Source organism: Pteropus medius, unplaced genomic scaffold, assembly GCF_902729225.1.
Source record: "Pteropus medius unplaced genomic scaffold, Ma_sr-lr_union100, whole genome shotgun sequence".
NCBI classification, from domain to species: domain Eukaryota; kingdom Metazoa; phylum Chordata; class Mammalia; order Chiroptera; family Pteropodidae; genus Pteropus; species Pteropus medius.
The window spans coordinates 2,586,375-2,602,901 of record NW_024342470.1 but is presented as its reverse complement, the minus strand read 5'-3'; the positions used below and the strand labels follow the sequence as shown (position 1 = coordinate 2,602,901).

The 16,527-nt window shown below is 35.0% G+C and overlaps 1 protein-coding gene, 1 long non-coding RNA gene and 1 other non-coding gene across 6 annotated transcripts in view; 1 reads left to right on the top strand and 2 right to left on the bottom strand.

Annotated features, from left to right (window-relative positions):
* Nucleotides 1-16,527, top strand: part of SBF2 (SET binding factor 2) — a 369,201-nt gene that overhangs the window by 51,788 nt on the left and 300,886 nt on the right. The window lies entirely within an intron of this gene.
* LOC120603190 (uncharacterized) overlaps nucleotides 1-16,527 on the bottom strand; it is a 63,005-nt gene that overhangs the window by 17,445 nt on the left and 29,033 nt on the right. The window lies entirely within an intron of this gene.
* LOC120603252 (small nucleolar RNA SNORA48) lies at nucleotides 13,801-13,945 on the bottom strand. Its single transcript, XR_005652996.1, has one exon. It is a non-coding gene; the product is annotated as a small nucleolar RNA SNORA48 (small nucleolar RNA).

Genomic DNA, 16,527 nt, shown 5'->3' with positions numbered 1-16,527 from the left:
AAATTATTTTCTATTCCCACCTCTCCTCCCCAGACAGCATATATTCGATGTATTTAAATTCTAAATGAAAGATAATTGTGTTCAGTGTGAATACTAAATTTTATGACGTGAGAAAAGATGTTAGGCATTCACTATTAAGTCAAATCCCAAATTTAATTCAGAGGACGCTGAATTTATTCTTTCCATTTTTATGTAAAGAAATTGCCTTCTTTTTCTTTTCTTTTATTGAGAAGTGCTGAACTTTAATTTGGACGGATTTTAAAAATAAAAATATGAAAATAAGCTAAACCAAACATAATGACTACTTTTCCAATTCTGGGATATTTTTATCTTTTTTGTGTGTTTTTTAGGCATACAAGGAAACCACAGACAGTCATATAAATAAAGTTTCAGTTAATTTTAGTGACAATATTTCAAAGAAAATTTAAGAATTGTTTTGCAGAGGCATTCTATGGCTAACAGTCTATTTTGGATTATGGGAACAAATGTTTTTATTGGCTAGGTTATGGACATCAGCAAAATAGTATTGTTTTGGCACTGCCTCTTTTTAAAGATGCCTTGTCTTAGAAGTGAATTTTTTTATATTATGATTCAAAAAAATGTGCCATATCTTTACGAGAGAGTGTCTGCCCCGGGACATTCGTAGATTTTTTTTTTTTTTTTAAGACTAAAATACTGTGTTAAAATTTTTGTAACTTGAGTGGAAGGGTAATAAACTTCTAGTTAGAATTTATAAATTTGAGATTCTTAGGAAATTAGTTCAGTTAAATTGTCAACTAGTGATTTGACTACCTTCAATGTAAAAACAGTTTTCTGTAATTGTGAGTATAGATTAGGGAGAAGAGGGGAAATCTTATATTTAACATTCTACAGTTGTAACATAGGAGAAGTAACCTTAGTATAGGATGCTATTTGTAGACAGAGAAGTAAGTATAAATACCATGTAATGCTTTAATTCTTTAAGCTGTTTAGACTGCATTGAGTGCAACAAATGGGAAAGCAGTCATCCATCTGATCTAGCTATAATACTGTTTGGTTAGGGAACCGAGTGTAGAAAGGATGAAAGTGATTTTTCTCCCCTTTTTGTAGAGGAATAGTATGAGAGAGGATCAGAAAGGTAGTGAACATATTGGACGACAGAATCAAGGTTCACAGAGATATAAAGAGGCTGCAGTTACAGGTCCTTTAGCTAAGAAGATGAAGTCCAGTAGGTAAAAATGTTGTTTCTTGCATATGAGTATAATAAGCCAGCTGTATAATTATTTAGAATAGATGGGAAGGATAATTTGCCAGCTAGAGAGTTTGAGAAATATAAGAAGGCAGCTAAAAATAAAAAATATGTAATTATAAAAGATACTTAGGAAGCATCTAAACCCTCTGTGCTGGGGTGGGGCAGTTGGTAATGAATACAGGTTTTAAAAATTGTGTAAAGTCTGTGTGGAAGGACTCGATTTTGCTTAGAGTTGAGACTGAAAACATAATACTGCTATGAAGTATGAAGAAATGATTTTTAAAACATATTAAGGACTACAAAAAGGACTTTTTAAGTTATGTTCACAACAAAGCAAGTAGATATAAATGGGTATTAAGCTGGGAAGTAGTGGTTTGAGCTTACATTTTTGTTTCCTACTCCCACACAATTGTCTCTTTGAAGTAATAAAACCATGTGGCAGGTTAGAAACTGATGGAGTCTAGAAGATACATGTGAAATAGTAGATTCTCTCAACATTTCTGAAGTGGAGGGTAGTCAGTGTTATTCTTCTTACATTCCTCCATGCTTATTAAAATGGTTTGTTATACTAGACTTTCAGTTACTTACAATTCTGTTTATTTTACTAATGTATCGATAGCTTCTGTTATGCTAGAGAATCTTTCACTTACCTAGTCTTCATGGTATGCTACTTAAGTGCTATTCTCAGACCACCTTAGACAAGGTTTTCTTACCATGATGGGGTTCTGCTATACCTAGTGCTTCGATGCCATAGAGAACTTCCTAAGGAAGATGTAGAACTACACAGGCCTAACCTATTAAAAAGTCATGTTGTTCGCAAATAGCCTGGCCCTCATTACCACATGGAATATTGCTACTCTCATGTCTTATCATATTACTGCTATGGTTCTTAACCTCCATTTTTTTTCCTTTTTTTCTTTTTTTTAACTCTTCTGCTGCCATCGATCCCAAGTATCGTTACAGCTGTTAAAAAAAATCTTCTTGACTTTCCCTGTGTTAGCTATTATCCTGTTTCTGCTTCATTATGAAATGTCTCAAATGATCCTTCTTCATTTGCTGTCTCCATTTCTCTAAGAGACTAGGATGGTACAGTGGAAATATGGGATCTGGAATTTTAAGACCTGTGAACAAAGTTAATTTACCCTTTCTGATAATATTACTTTTCCTACAGGCCTTTTATCAGGTGCTTGATTGTCTATTAATATTTTAATGAATTATATAATATGATTTCTTGCCATTCACTTTCATGTCATACACCCATCTCACCCACATCTCGGGTGTTTATTCTGAAGTATAGTGTGTGTCCTCGCCATTCTCAAATTTCAAAGTTGAAATGCATTAATTTTTTCTGAATTCCTTAAGGTAATACTGTTACAGGGCACGGGTTCACTGCCTGACATGTATAGAAATCAATTCCATGACATTGGCCTTTGAGAAAGAAGCTTTACTGTGAAGTCGACTGGCAAAGAGACAGGAGGCAAGGCTTAAATCTGTCTCTCCTATCCAGAGTTTGGGGCGAGTTTAAAGGGCTTAAAGGGAACAGGCTGGTATGCGGAAGTGCTGGTAGGGCCGGTTTTGACTGGAGGGTTTTGGAACTTGGCCATTTATAGTAGGATGTGATAAAGGGCTTCAGCACTGGATCATTCTGGACAGCAGACTTTTCTCCTCTGAAAAGGTTCTGGTGTTCAAGTTCTGGTCATGTCCCAATCCTCTGGTTCCGTGTGGGGCATGAGACATTGGTTCTGGGGTGACTGGAGGTCAAAATTCTCTCCTCTGTGCATGCTTTGGCTGCGTGACCTGTGGTGTTGGTCTGCTGTCTCCTAAAAGCAACAGCTCAGTAACTTGTTAGAAACAGGATGGGACCAGTTTGAGCTGGTTTTGCAGTTATAATACTAGCTGTTAAAATAGATAAACCTTGAAATCTTAGAGGTTCGCATGATAGAAGTTTTTTTCATATTAGCATAAAGTGTAATTAGGGGCAGAGGGGTAGATGGGAGTGGGTTTGCCATCTTCACAGTGTGAGTCTCAGGGTCATCTTGGGCATCAACATTCAGTTGGCAAAGTAGTAAGAGAAAGTGTGGAGGATAGGAAAACGGGTTTATGGCGTAGGCCTGGGAGGCTGTATATATCACTTCCAGCCTGTTCCAGTCATACACCCACAGTTAACTAATGGGAATTGGGAAAATATAGCTTAGATGTGTGCCTAGGAGAAAAGTGAAACAGATTTAATGAACAACTAGCTTTTCTCTGCCATAGTGTTCTTGATGAATCCAAAGATATTTTCCCTTAATTCTCCTTGACCACTTTATTTTTTTATATCATTAATTCAGGCTTTGTGGTATAATAAAAAATAAATATTTAGTCATTATCTTATTAAGTTCTTGGCTCAAAGCTCCTGGAACCTTTCAAATTTGCTGTCTTTTGTATGGCTAATGAGATGGCTATGGGTTCAGGGGGCTCTAGATTGTTTCGGGAAGGGGGCTGATCTGGCAGAGGAACCAACCATGTGATTAGAGGGCTGAAAATTTTAGTCCCACTGGGGAAGGGAAAAGAGGTAGAGATTGAGTTTAGTTACTAACCGCCAATGATTTAATCAGTCATTCTTACCTAATGAAACTTTCCTAAAAACCCCTCAACGAAGGAGTTGAGAGATCTTCCAAGTTGGTGAAACATGTGCTGGGAAGATAGTGTGCTCGGAGAAGGCATGGAGGCTCTGCACCACCCTTCCCTCCACAACCTGCGTTATACATCTCTTCAATTTGGCTGTTCTTGAGTTGTAGCCTTTGTAATAAACTGGTAAATGTAAGTAAAATGTTTGCCTGAGTTCTGTGAGTTCTAGCAAATTATTAAACCCAAGGAGGGCATTTGTGTGAACTCCCAAATTTGTAGTCTACAGGCCAAAGTGAGGTAGATAGCCTAGGTACACCCCATTTGCAGCTGGCATCTGGAGTGAGGGCAGTCTTGTGGGGTTGAGCCTTCAGCCCTTGACCTGGGGGGTCTGTGCTAATAATTCTGGGTAGTTAGTGTCAGAATTGAATTGAATTATTGGGTACCTAGTTGGTGTAGGAAAAAAATCCACACATTTGGTGTCAGAAAAAATTTAACACAGTCATCATCATGCTAATATTCTCCTAATTTCACCTTCAGGTACTTCTTTTCCCATTTTTTTCTTGTTTTTGTGGCCCCCTTACTACAGACTTTCTATAAGATTCATTTTTCTTTTTTTTGGTGTTTTATTTTCTCCGGAAAGTGGTGGTATCTCTATTCCATCAGTATTTTGTCCCTGAGGCCGAGATTATCCTTTTCTGCTATTCCTATACTCTTAGCTGTATCGCCTATATGTCTCAGGCAGAGCTAATCCATATTTTGGTGTCTTTTTCAAATACCAGGGTTCTAATGTGGGGCGAGTTCTGGTAACAAATAGCCTGGAAGGTTTAATTGAAGGTACTTCTTGTCTAATTTCACTTTTAGCAATTTGTCCTATAGTTAAACTGACACTGGTATAAATGTATATTATTCAAACCAGAATGCTTTTGAGAGGGAAAGGTAATGAATTAGAAAACATTCGTAAACTGAGACTATTCCTGAACAAACTGATTTGTATGGTTACTTATATATATTGACTGTATAAGGTTGCTCGTGGCAGAAGATTAGAAACTACCCAAGTGTCCATCAGTAAGGGACTGATTGAATTAGTCATTCATCAGAATATAATGCTGTTAAATATGAGATGGAAGATGTATAAATCGCTAACAAGCACATGAAAAGATGCTATAACTTCACTAATCATTAGGGAAATGCAAATCAAAATCACAGTGAGATATCACTTCACACCTATTATGGCTACCATTAAAAAAAGAAACAAAATAACAGGTGTTGACAAGGATGTAGAAAATTTACAGTCTTTGTGCACTTTTGGTGGGAATGTAAAATTGTGCAGCTGCTATGGAAAACTGTATGGCAGTTCCTCAAAAAAGTGAAAATATAACTACTATATAATTAAACAATTTCCCTTCTGGGTATATACCTAAAAGAACTAAAAGCAGGAGCTTGAACAGTGGCATTTGACACAATAGCCAGAAGGTGGAAGCAACTCAAGCATTCATTGACAGATGACTGGATAAACAAAATGTGGTTTATATACATAATGGAATATTATTCAGCCTTAAAAAGGAAGGAAATTCTGACATATGCTACAACATGAATGAACCTTGTGGACATTATGTTAAGTGAAATAAGCCAGTCACTAAAGACAAATACTGCATGATTCTATTTTTGTGAAGTACCTGTAGTAGTCCGATTTATAGATACAGACAGTAATTAAATTTATAGGCCCATAGTGTTTGGCCAGAGTTGTTTAAATGGGTATTGATTTTCAATTTTGCAAGATGAAAGAGTTCTGGAGAGTGGTTGCAGAACAATGCGGATGTACTTAACACTACTGAAATGTACACTTGAAAATGGTTAAGATGATACATTTTACATTATGTATATTTTACCACTATTAAAAGTTTTTAGGAAAGTATGAGATAGAGCTTTATGCAGTGACATGAATAAATTTCTAAGACTTATAAATGAAATAGCGAAAACAATTTGGAGAAAAAAGAATAAAGTTGGAGGACCTGCACTACTTGGTTTCAAGCTCAATATGTAAGACAGTATTGCACTGACTTAAGGATAGACATGTAGACCCACACATATATGGTAAATTGATTTTTGATATGATTGCTAAGGTAATTTGGTTGTGGAAAAGATAGGGTTTTCAACAAATGGTGCCAGAACAACTGAGTATCCATTTGGAAAAAAAAATTAACCTGACCTTACCTCACACATATAAAAAAATTAACCTGAAATGGATCATAGACAAAATATAAAAGTTAAAACGGTAAAGGTTTTAAAAGAAAACTTTGAACATCTTTGTGATTTTTAGTTAAGCGAAGACTTTAGATAGAACACCAAAAGCACGGCTGAATAAGCGTTCCCCAGAATACTTGAAAACCCTTGAAAAATAGTGTGTCAAATAGTCAGATTACAAGAAGTCCCATTTTGTTTCATAGATATCACTTGGTTCTGCAGAATCTCTGGATGCTACTTGGGAGCCCTTTATTTTTTGCTGTTCACCTTTAGTGAGGAGGAGGACACTGGAAGAAAAGAGGAGACAAGGGAGACTAGCAGCAGTTTCCCTAAGAACTCAGAGCAAAGTTTTCTTAGGTGTTACCTATTCTCCTCTGCCAGATTTAACCCTTGAAGCCAGAATTTTGGGTGTATTCAAATCTGTGGGTGACTTTGACAGTAGAGTTCTTTAAAGTTTTAATTGCTATAAACGGTAGCTAACTTTAGATATAAAAACATTATTGCATGTGAAAGACTTTGTGATGTGGAGGAAAAGAATACTGAACTCTGGGATTTTATTTATCTGTTTGTATCAGTATATACCTATACATAGGTATGTAATTTGATTATAAAAGGCAACAACTATTTAGAGAGAGCATCAACTTTCTAGGTTATTTCAAAGGTATGTAAGGAATGATATTTTGGTACTAACCATCCCCCTACTCCCTGGTTCTTAATCTAATCAAGATCTTTGGTGATCTAGACATCCTACTTACTACATGAAATATATTCATATCTTTTGGCTTGAGTTTTTATTGTGCTTTGAGTGTTCATGTGGAACTTGGCCAATTATGGATATTACTGTACATAGTCATATCCTTACAATTTATACATGTGTCACTTTTTAAAAGCGAAGTATTTGGTGGCCTCTAGTGGTACTTATTAGTGGTACTAATATCACTAACTAATATACAAAGCTTTAGGGGGAGAGTGTTACCGAGGTGATAAAACACACATATGTACATTTGTTGAAGAAAAGTTTTTTAATGTTTGAGAATTAAAAGTGTATTAGTCAGTTATAAATTTTTAATGACGTGGCTGTGTCTACTGTTATAGCAAATTTTATCACTAGATTTTCCTTATGTTTAAGAAATGCCTTGAAATTATATACATATGTCTCAATTAGAAAGAAGTATTTATATGCAGCTTGTCCTTCTATCAGCAATAGTTTTGTGTTGTACTGAAATGTGTCCATGAAGGGGGATAGTAGGAATGATTTCTGACATCTCCTCAAATATGATAAAAGATAAAAATTGAGTCAACATTTTGCAAGTTAATCTTAAAGATAATAAATCTTTAGTAAAGTTTATTTCTTTAAACAGCTAATTCTGGCTAGCTTAAAGATACTTGAAGTTAGGCCAAGAATTATCCAGAATCTGAAAAGCTTGTGGGAATTTAGACATATCATTTTAAAAATTGGGAAAATTTGTGTAAATTCAAGATTTGGAAAGCTAAAGATAAAACTGACAGTTTTAGGTAAGTCGAATTTATATTAAGTGCTGAAATGCACTTCATTTATGCTAAAAATTAGGTATTGAAATTTAGAGATTCAGTAACTTGCCCAGGGTCATAAACCTACTTAATGTTGGCTGAGATGATAATAAAACCCTGGTCTTTTGACTCTCTGCTAAAGCTTTTCTAAAACTAAAATAAAATACTCTATTCTTTGTGTTAGATGGGGTTTTTCCTACTTTTTTTTTTTTAATTAAAAAAAAATGGTTAAGTCTTATTCTATTGAGGAAGGTTTAACTGGCATTAGAAAGACACAAATAGAAGTGTGTTTTACCACTAAGATCAGAAAGGTCTAATGATATAAATCTGTGGTAATTAAGGAGTTGGCAGCTTTTATTTCTTGCAAAGCTAGAGTGTACAGCCCTCTGTGTCCATGGGTTCCGCATCTATGAGCTCTCACCAGTGGATTCTGCATCCTGGATTCAACCAGCCACAAGGAAAATATTAAATAAAAAAATATTACATTGTTGCTGACACTATGAAGTTAGGCCTACGATGATTGTGTCTGTACTGAACATGTACTTAGCATTTACATTGTATTAGGTAATACAAGTAATCTAGAGATGATTAAAAGTATAGAAGAGGATGTGTGGAGGCTATGTGCAAATAATACACTATTTTATATAAGAGACTTGAGCATCTTTGGATTCTTTGGTATCCTTGAAGTCCAAACCCCTGGGACCAATCCCTTGAGGATACTGAAGAAATATCTATGTTATGTGTGAACTCAGGAATAACTTCGATTATGATAGCCATAGTGTTCTAATGAAAAAATTAGATTCTGTTTTGGATTCATAACTGATTAAAAAATTTTATTAAAGGTAGTAAGATCTTCAGTATTTTTCTCAAATTCAGTGCTATGTTCTTAATTTGGAAAGGGAAATAAACTACTATAAAACTTACATGAGAAGTGCCATCAATTTGTGTATTAATTGTGGTTTCCATTGTTCGATGTTCACTGGGCTCTTTCTCCAGGCAGTGACTGCTTTTCCTGAGACTTCTCACTACTGATAAACAAGATGAGATGGGACTTGGGATTCTGGTTTTAAATGTTTTACTTTCTGACAGGCCAGGGAAATGGAGGAAGAGACATGTTCTGAGTTGAAAAGAGGCACAGGAAGGCTTCCTGCTCATAAATAACATTTTCTACTCATTCCATTAACTTCTTTTTTTCCCCCTCTTTCATTCCTCCCTCCCCCCACTTCCACCCCTGACCTATGAATGTTGCTGTTTCCCCTTAAGAACTGGATCTCTAAAGGCGGGGCATCTCTTCCCACTTGCTCACGTGTGCACCCGGGGCCTGTCTCACCTGGGGCCTGTCTCACCTGGGGCCTGTCTCACCTGGGGCCTGGCACACCCGGGGCCTGGCACACCCGGGGCCTGGCACACCTGGGTTATGGTCTATGGCTCTACCTGGGGCACGAACCCAGGACCTTCTGCGTGTAAAGCAGACATGCCAACCACTATACTGTGGAGCCACCCTCACATTCCATTAACTTTTAAACTGAATGTGGCCTCTTTAAAATTTCTGGAAATGCTTTTCAATTTTTCATGAATATTTACTTATATAATATTGTTCTACCTAGGTAATATGTATCATTTTATCTCACAGAACAGCCTGTTACCTGTTGGTGACAATGTCAACTTAAAGCAGAATGAGGTGACACTATTACTAAGAGCAAAGGATTGTTTCCTAAACATGAAAATGGGACAGGGGTGGAGTCTAGAAACTAATAACTTATAGATAATTGGTGATTAAAAAAAAAATCATTAAAAAGCTGGCTTCTGAGTACTTAAAGGAGAAACACAACTTTTTTTTGTAGTTTGCTCATTTTTCCAGATTTTTACCTTAAAATTTATAGCCATTTTGAAAATTTAACTATGACTTAATGCCAGTTAATTTATTTAACAGATATTTATTGAGTGTTTACTATGTGTCAAACACTGGGATGGGCATTGAAGATATGGCAGTGGACCAGGTAAAAACCAGAGACCTTAAATTTCTAGTGAAGAGAGACTGGCACTAACTATAATGAGTAAGTAAATTATATAGTACATGAGAACTGGTAAGTACTATTAAAAAATAATAAAGCAGTGACAGGAACAATTGATGGCCTATTAGTTTATAAATAATCAAGGCAATCATTTACCCATTTCTGCCTGCCAAATAATCTAAAGACAAGCAAATGAGCTACGTTAAATTGCTTTTAGTATTTGGCATATCTTTGATATTACCAAATTCTAACTATATACTTTTAACCTTAGCAAACTATTAAAGAAAATGTATTTAATATGAAAAGCAACAGGTATTATTTTCTTGACCTAAAGTAGTTAAGAATTATTCAAAAATGTGAGTTATACATGACTGCAATTATAATTTTCTGTAATATTGTATATGATACAATATTTTAAAAAATATTTGTATTCTATACAAGGACAAAGAAAAGGGTAAAGAGATGTAGTTACATATTTGTGATTTATCATTAAAGCTAGGTAACGACAAATATAAAAATCCTGTTTATTTAAAAATCAATCCCATAACCAAGTAATTGCTTAACTGATAGAGAATTTAAAATGATTTATAAAGAAAAAATGATTACATGCACTTTTGATAATAGGGGCATTTTTTCCCCCTAATTATTTATTAGCATATATAATACAACATTTAAAGGTTTATTTTTTAATACATTTTTTAGATTAATATAATTGTTTAGTTTCTAAATATGGAAATATATAAATAAGGTTGATTTAACCTTTAAGATCACTAATGTTTACTGATTCTCTTTCATTCTTTTTTTTTTCCTTGCCTGACAAAGATTTATATAAAAAGACTGGTAGGTTATGATGCAACCTCTAGTTATTGGTAGACATTTCTCTAAAGGCCCTTCCTGTAATAGAGTTGACGCTCATTTAAAATGTTCATTGGGTAGTGATGAAAATTTAAAGGAATTTTAGGGTTTGAAGGAACCTTAAAGGCTTTCTGGTCAAATTCTACCCCTCATTTTGACAATTAAATCAGCTTGTATATAATACTCTTCCCAACTGGTCATGTAGCTTTAGCCTCTATTAAATACACCCAGTGATTCATCCTTAAGTATTTTCTTAGAGCTTGCTAGGTACTGGACAGTGTGTTAGTGCTGGCAATACAGTGGTAAATACGACAGATGTGGCTAAAGCTCATATTCAGTTTAGTTGTATTTTTATAGTGGTGGTGGACTTCCTCTTATATATATGTTCACCATCAGAGTCTTATGCACATTATCTTCAATGGTTTTGTTCTTTTCCACAAGTTTATAAAAGTTTTAACCTGACCTATTCAGGTTACTATTCTAGTTTTTTTTTTCCCCCATCGAAAGGGCTTGTTTGTAAATTATATTAAAATATATACATATATAAATTATTTTTTCAAAAGTTAGAGGTTCTACAATATTTGGATGTGTCATAAATTACATATATAGGACTCTTAACCTAATAAAATTGGAATTTCTAGAATGTATGCAGGGCAGAATATAGACTCTTACCACCCTCTTTAATTACATTATACTAAGTAAGATTTCAGACACTTACGTAAGTTGAAGTGACTAAGATGGGGACATGGTTCCATGTAATATTTGATGTTATACTGTATCAGTGTATGTTTAGAATCTTAAGTTGTGTTTTGCTTTTTAAAAATTCTAACTGGCAAATCTTTGGACATTATTTTTGACTATCTTTGGCCCAGATCGTATTGGAGACTAGAGACTAGAGCCAGCTATTCTTAGTGGAGCCACGAGCCCTTGCTACTGCTCTCAAAGTCATTTTTAGAGGTGTTAGCTACAGTGCCACAGGAGATGAAAACATTACAATGCATCGGATAATATGAACTTCATCTAATTTATGTCATACTAGGTTAATATCTGTGGCAAGTTTCAAATCCTAATAATGTATTTTATAATATCAGATCACCTTAGCTTTTTGGTTCAGGTAGCTACTCCTCATATATGGAGATAAGAGTACACTAATTGACTGAAGTCAGTCATATTGTCAGTTAATTACCAAGCAGCTAGGAGTCATTTCTTCCAGATTTAAAACAAACAAAATAGGAGGGGTCAAGTATAGGTCAGAATGAACTATTCTTTCTTTTTGCCTCTTAAGAAGAGGAGACAGCACTTCCCACGTCCTGGCACAAAGGGAACTGGGAAGCAAGGAATCTCCATGAGGGGCCTTCGGAGTAGTTCCAGGGCTTTGGACAGCTCTGGTTCGGAAATGATTAGAACTGATGAATGCTGAGAACAAATAAATTGTAGTTCCTGAGTGTGGAACTTGTCAAGTAATGCCCAGCTGGGCCATCAGTGTGTAGGGATCCTGAGACCACTGACTGTGAGCAATCTTGTGATTTACCATGGTATACTGTGTAAATAACATCGTCTGTGTTGCAGGAAGTGAAAGAGATTGGAGAGCACTGTGATTTACTGAATGCTATGGACTGTTTTTAAGCTTCTTTTTATTTATTTAAAAATTTTAAAAATTTTTCAATTACTGTTGATATTCAGTATTATATTAGTTTCAGTTGTCAGCAGAGTGATTAGACATTATGTAACTTATGAAGTGATCCCCTGATAAGTCTAGTACCCCCTTGACAACATACATAGTTACTACAATGTTATTGAGCATATTCCCTATGCTGTACTTTACATTTTTGTGACTGTTTGTAACTGCCAATTTGTATTTCTTGGCCTCTGTTTCTATTTGGTTCTATTTGATAAAGACCTTTAAAAGCCTCCAAACTGTCTCACTGATACTCATTGGAACCAAAATGGATTAAAGGAAGCACTGTGCTCCCTTGAAGGTCATATAAGTCATGATTTTGGTAATTGAATGGAGAGCACTCTACCTCCAACCCCCACTCCCAGTGTAACTAAAAGGTTAAAAACTCAATTTGATCCAGCTACTCTCTTTTCCTGTAGATTTTATTTCTAGTACTAAAACTTTAAAGCCTTTGTATGTCGTTTGAATAGGGAATGTGATTGATACATTTTTAGTTTAAAGTTTTGCTTAGTTTGTGTTTGCTATATATCTGGAAGGGAAAGTTAATACATAGACTGGAATAATGGACTAAAATTAATAAGGAGAAATTTTATGGGGAAATGTAAAATATTTAATTATATTTATTTCCATACAACTGGTATAAGAGACCTGCTGTTTATATGAAAAAGATGTTTTATTAATAAGGTTGGCGTGAGCTATTGGCTTCTTGAACAGCTGATGCAATTTTTTGGCTGTGTGATTACCAGGATGATGACAATAGGAGTGGTAATGGAGTATTTAATGGGCAGAGTTTGGTTGGTTGACTAATTCAATATGGAATGCACTGAGAGGTGAAAGGTTACCTCAGAGATTCAAATTTGGGTGACTAGTAGAGAGCAGTACGTTGACAGGATACTGAGAAAGTAGAAATCATTTCAGTTCTGTCCAGTTTGACTCTCCAAATTACTTTAAGATATTAACCAATTTGATTAATTAAGAGCATGGACTCCAGAATCAGACTGCTTATTTTAATTTTGGCTTCTCCACTTAGCAAACTTGTGATCTTGGGCAAAAAAAAAAAATTTTTTTAAGTGTTCATATATTAGCTATAACTGTGCCAGGCCCCATTTTTAAATGCCTCTCATGTATTTCTTCTTTTGAACAACTCAGACCTGTACTATTACTAAAACTTTCTTTTCAGGTGAGAAAGAGGCCAATTAAGTGAATCTAAGATCATACTGCCAGTTAAGTGGCAGAGACTCAGAATTTGTACTCAGTTTTGCTCCTAAGAATATATTGCTTCGCCATAACAGCCCTATGAAATAATATGACCTCTTACCATACCAGACCCCCTAACTTTCTAAAAGCCAATTGTGACTCACTTATACTTGATCTCATAGCAATCAGTTTTATGTGTAGAATAACATATATCCATATCCTATTGCACTAATGCCATGAAAACCATACTAGGTGGCATTTTCACTCTTTAAGAACCACTCGTTTACATTATCTTTGTCCAGAAGTTAGCACAGAATGATTGTATCTCCACAGAACATTTTAAGATGACATTCCCTAAAGCCTCAATTAATAATCTACTTATAAGACCAATGTTTCTCATCTCTCCCCAAGACCCAGGAAAACAGTCCAGCAATATGATTTTATGTGCCCCAGGCATAAAATAGCTCTAGCCACCAACCCAGGCATCAAGCTAGGATAAACAAAGGACTGTATGTCTGCTTTGCACCCGACTGATATAAGAGCATCACAACAAATCAGGTGTCTCTTTGCCTATAGCCAGGGGGTGACCTAGGGCAAATTTTATAAAGTCTTCGTGCCTCTTTTCATCAGTCTAATAGGAATAAAACTATTATGAGAATCAATGACTTAATACACATAAAGTGCTTAGAACAGTGCCCGGTATATAGTAATTATTATGTGGTAGCTGTTACTATTGTTGTCATTATTAGGGTATGTTTTCCAAAATAACACTGTGATTTTGGTGTAAAATTGAGTAATATAAAAAGTATTTCTTTTATTTGCAGCAATCCCAGGCTCTTTACTTTCCTGTCCTCTCTACCCTCTCAGATTTGTAGAACCAAGGTGTGGAAAATTAGTTGTGCAGTTTTAATTATTAAATCATGTTACTCTTAGTTTTATTGTTTATTTTAGGAAAGTGGGAGATGGAAAAGATCTTTGAAAATACTGTAATTACAAACTTTTTGATTCTTTAAAAATATTTTTATTTATCTTTTTCAAAACCATTCTTAATTTATTTTCCTATTGCAGTTGACAGACACTATTATATTTGTTTTAGGTATACAGCATAGTGCTTAGACACATATACCTTATGAATTGATCACCCCAATAAGTCTAGTACCCATCTCATACCATACATAGTTATTACAATATTGTTGACTATATTCCCTATGCTGTAATTTACATCTCTGTGACTATTGTTACAACTGGTGCCGTATATCTTTTTGAATTAGTGTTTTGGATTTCTTTGGATAAATGCCTAGAAATGGAATTGCTGGGTCATATGATAGTTCTGTTTTTAATTGAGGAATCACCACACTGTTTTTCATAGTGGCTGCACCAATTTACATTCCCATCAACAGTACACGAAGGTTCCCTTGTTTCCATATCCTTGCCAACTCTTGTTGGTTGATTTATCGATAGTAGCCATTCTGACAGATATGAGATTATATATCATTGTAGTTTTAATTTGCATTTCTGTGATGATTAGTGATGTTGAACACATCTTTTCACATATATATTGGCCATCTGTATGTCCTCTTTGGAGAAATGTTTATTCAGGTCCCCTGCCCATTTTTAAATCAGATTGTTTTTTATTTTGGTGTTAAGTTGTATGAGTTTCTTCTTTATTTTGTATATTAAGCCCTTGTCAGATGTATCATTGGTGAATTTCTTCTCCCATTCAATAGGTTGTTTTTTTCATTTTGTTGATGGCTTCCTTTGCTGTGTCAAAACCTTTTAGTTTGATGTAGTCTCATTTGTTTATTTTTTTCTTATGTTTCCCTGGCCCGAGGATCTTTCTCATTCTTTAAAAATGTCATGTTGAAATGTTTATTTCTTACTTTTGTCACCCTCATCTGAATACTGTATTTTAGCTCAATTAAATTCAAAGCTCTGATGTCAGATTTTATTTTTTTCTACTAGACCTCACTCCATGACATTGGCTTTGTCCTTCAATGAATTTATGTCATCCTTTAGACTCTCCTACACAGTTTTGTTCACATAGACCCTCATACTCTCCCTCGTGTTCCCATGGAATTTATAGGAAGCAATTTGCTTTCTTAGAGAAGCTAAAACTAACCTAAAGGCTCATCTGGAAAAGCTGTTTTTCAGAAATTACAGATGAAATGGACAGAGTAAGGAAAGCTATCAGACTGGAGGAAACCCCACACATAAACAAGACTGTCCCGAGTTATTTTGGATCTGTGGAAATCATATAGCCTTGGATTTCCTTCTCCTTGATTTTCCTCTGTCACCATTTAAATAACCTATGTATACCCTTTTTTGTCCTTTTTTTTTTTTTAAATGTTTAATGAGTCTGTCTGTTTAAGTGCATGCCAGATAAGAGTGTTAGAATTTGGAGAGGGCCTGGCAATTTCATACCGGTAATTCAACTACCAAAACTTGTGACATTCAATCATTCATTCATTTTTAAAATTTTTATTATTTATTTAAAAAAGAGTATATTTAAATATATTTAATGTGTTGTCCTCAGTGGCATCCTAATATCCCATCTTGAATGGGAGGGAAAGCAATGCCTTTTTAGTTAATGCTCTGTCCAGTTACAGGGAAGGGACTTGCTCAGATAACTTTAAACCCTTAATTCTTATTTCAAGCTACTTTGCTTTTTGATGTTCAGCATTAGGGTATGTCTTTTCACCCTCAGCTAAGTAAGTATTTTGAATTATATTATTCCATTGCCCCTAAGGACAGAAGTTTAACTTAGTTCCATTAGTTGTCATCAGCATCTATTAGGCTGAGATTCAACTTCATGTAACAGAAAACCCATCAAAAGTGGAATGTATTTTTCTTCCCTATAAAATAAAAAAGTCCGGAGGTAGGTGATTTGGTGCTGGTTTAACAATTTCTTGATTTTATTAAAGACTCGCTCTAACTTTCTAGTCCTCCCTTTATGGAATGTGACCCTTATCTTTATGTTCTCATTCTAGACAGAAAGAAGGGAAAAAGAGAAGAGGGTTAAAAATGTGACTGAGTCTTCCTCCTTTTGAAAGAGCTTTCCCGCCTCTTGGTGTTGGGAAAATTGGAAAGCTATATGCAAAAGAATGAAACTAGACTGCCATCTGACACCTTACATAAGAATTAACTCAAAATGGATTACAGACTTGAAT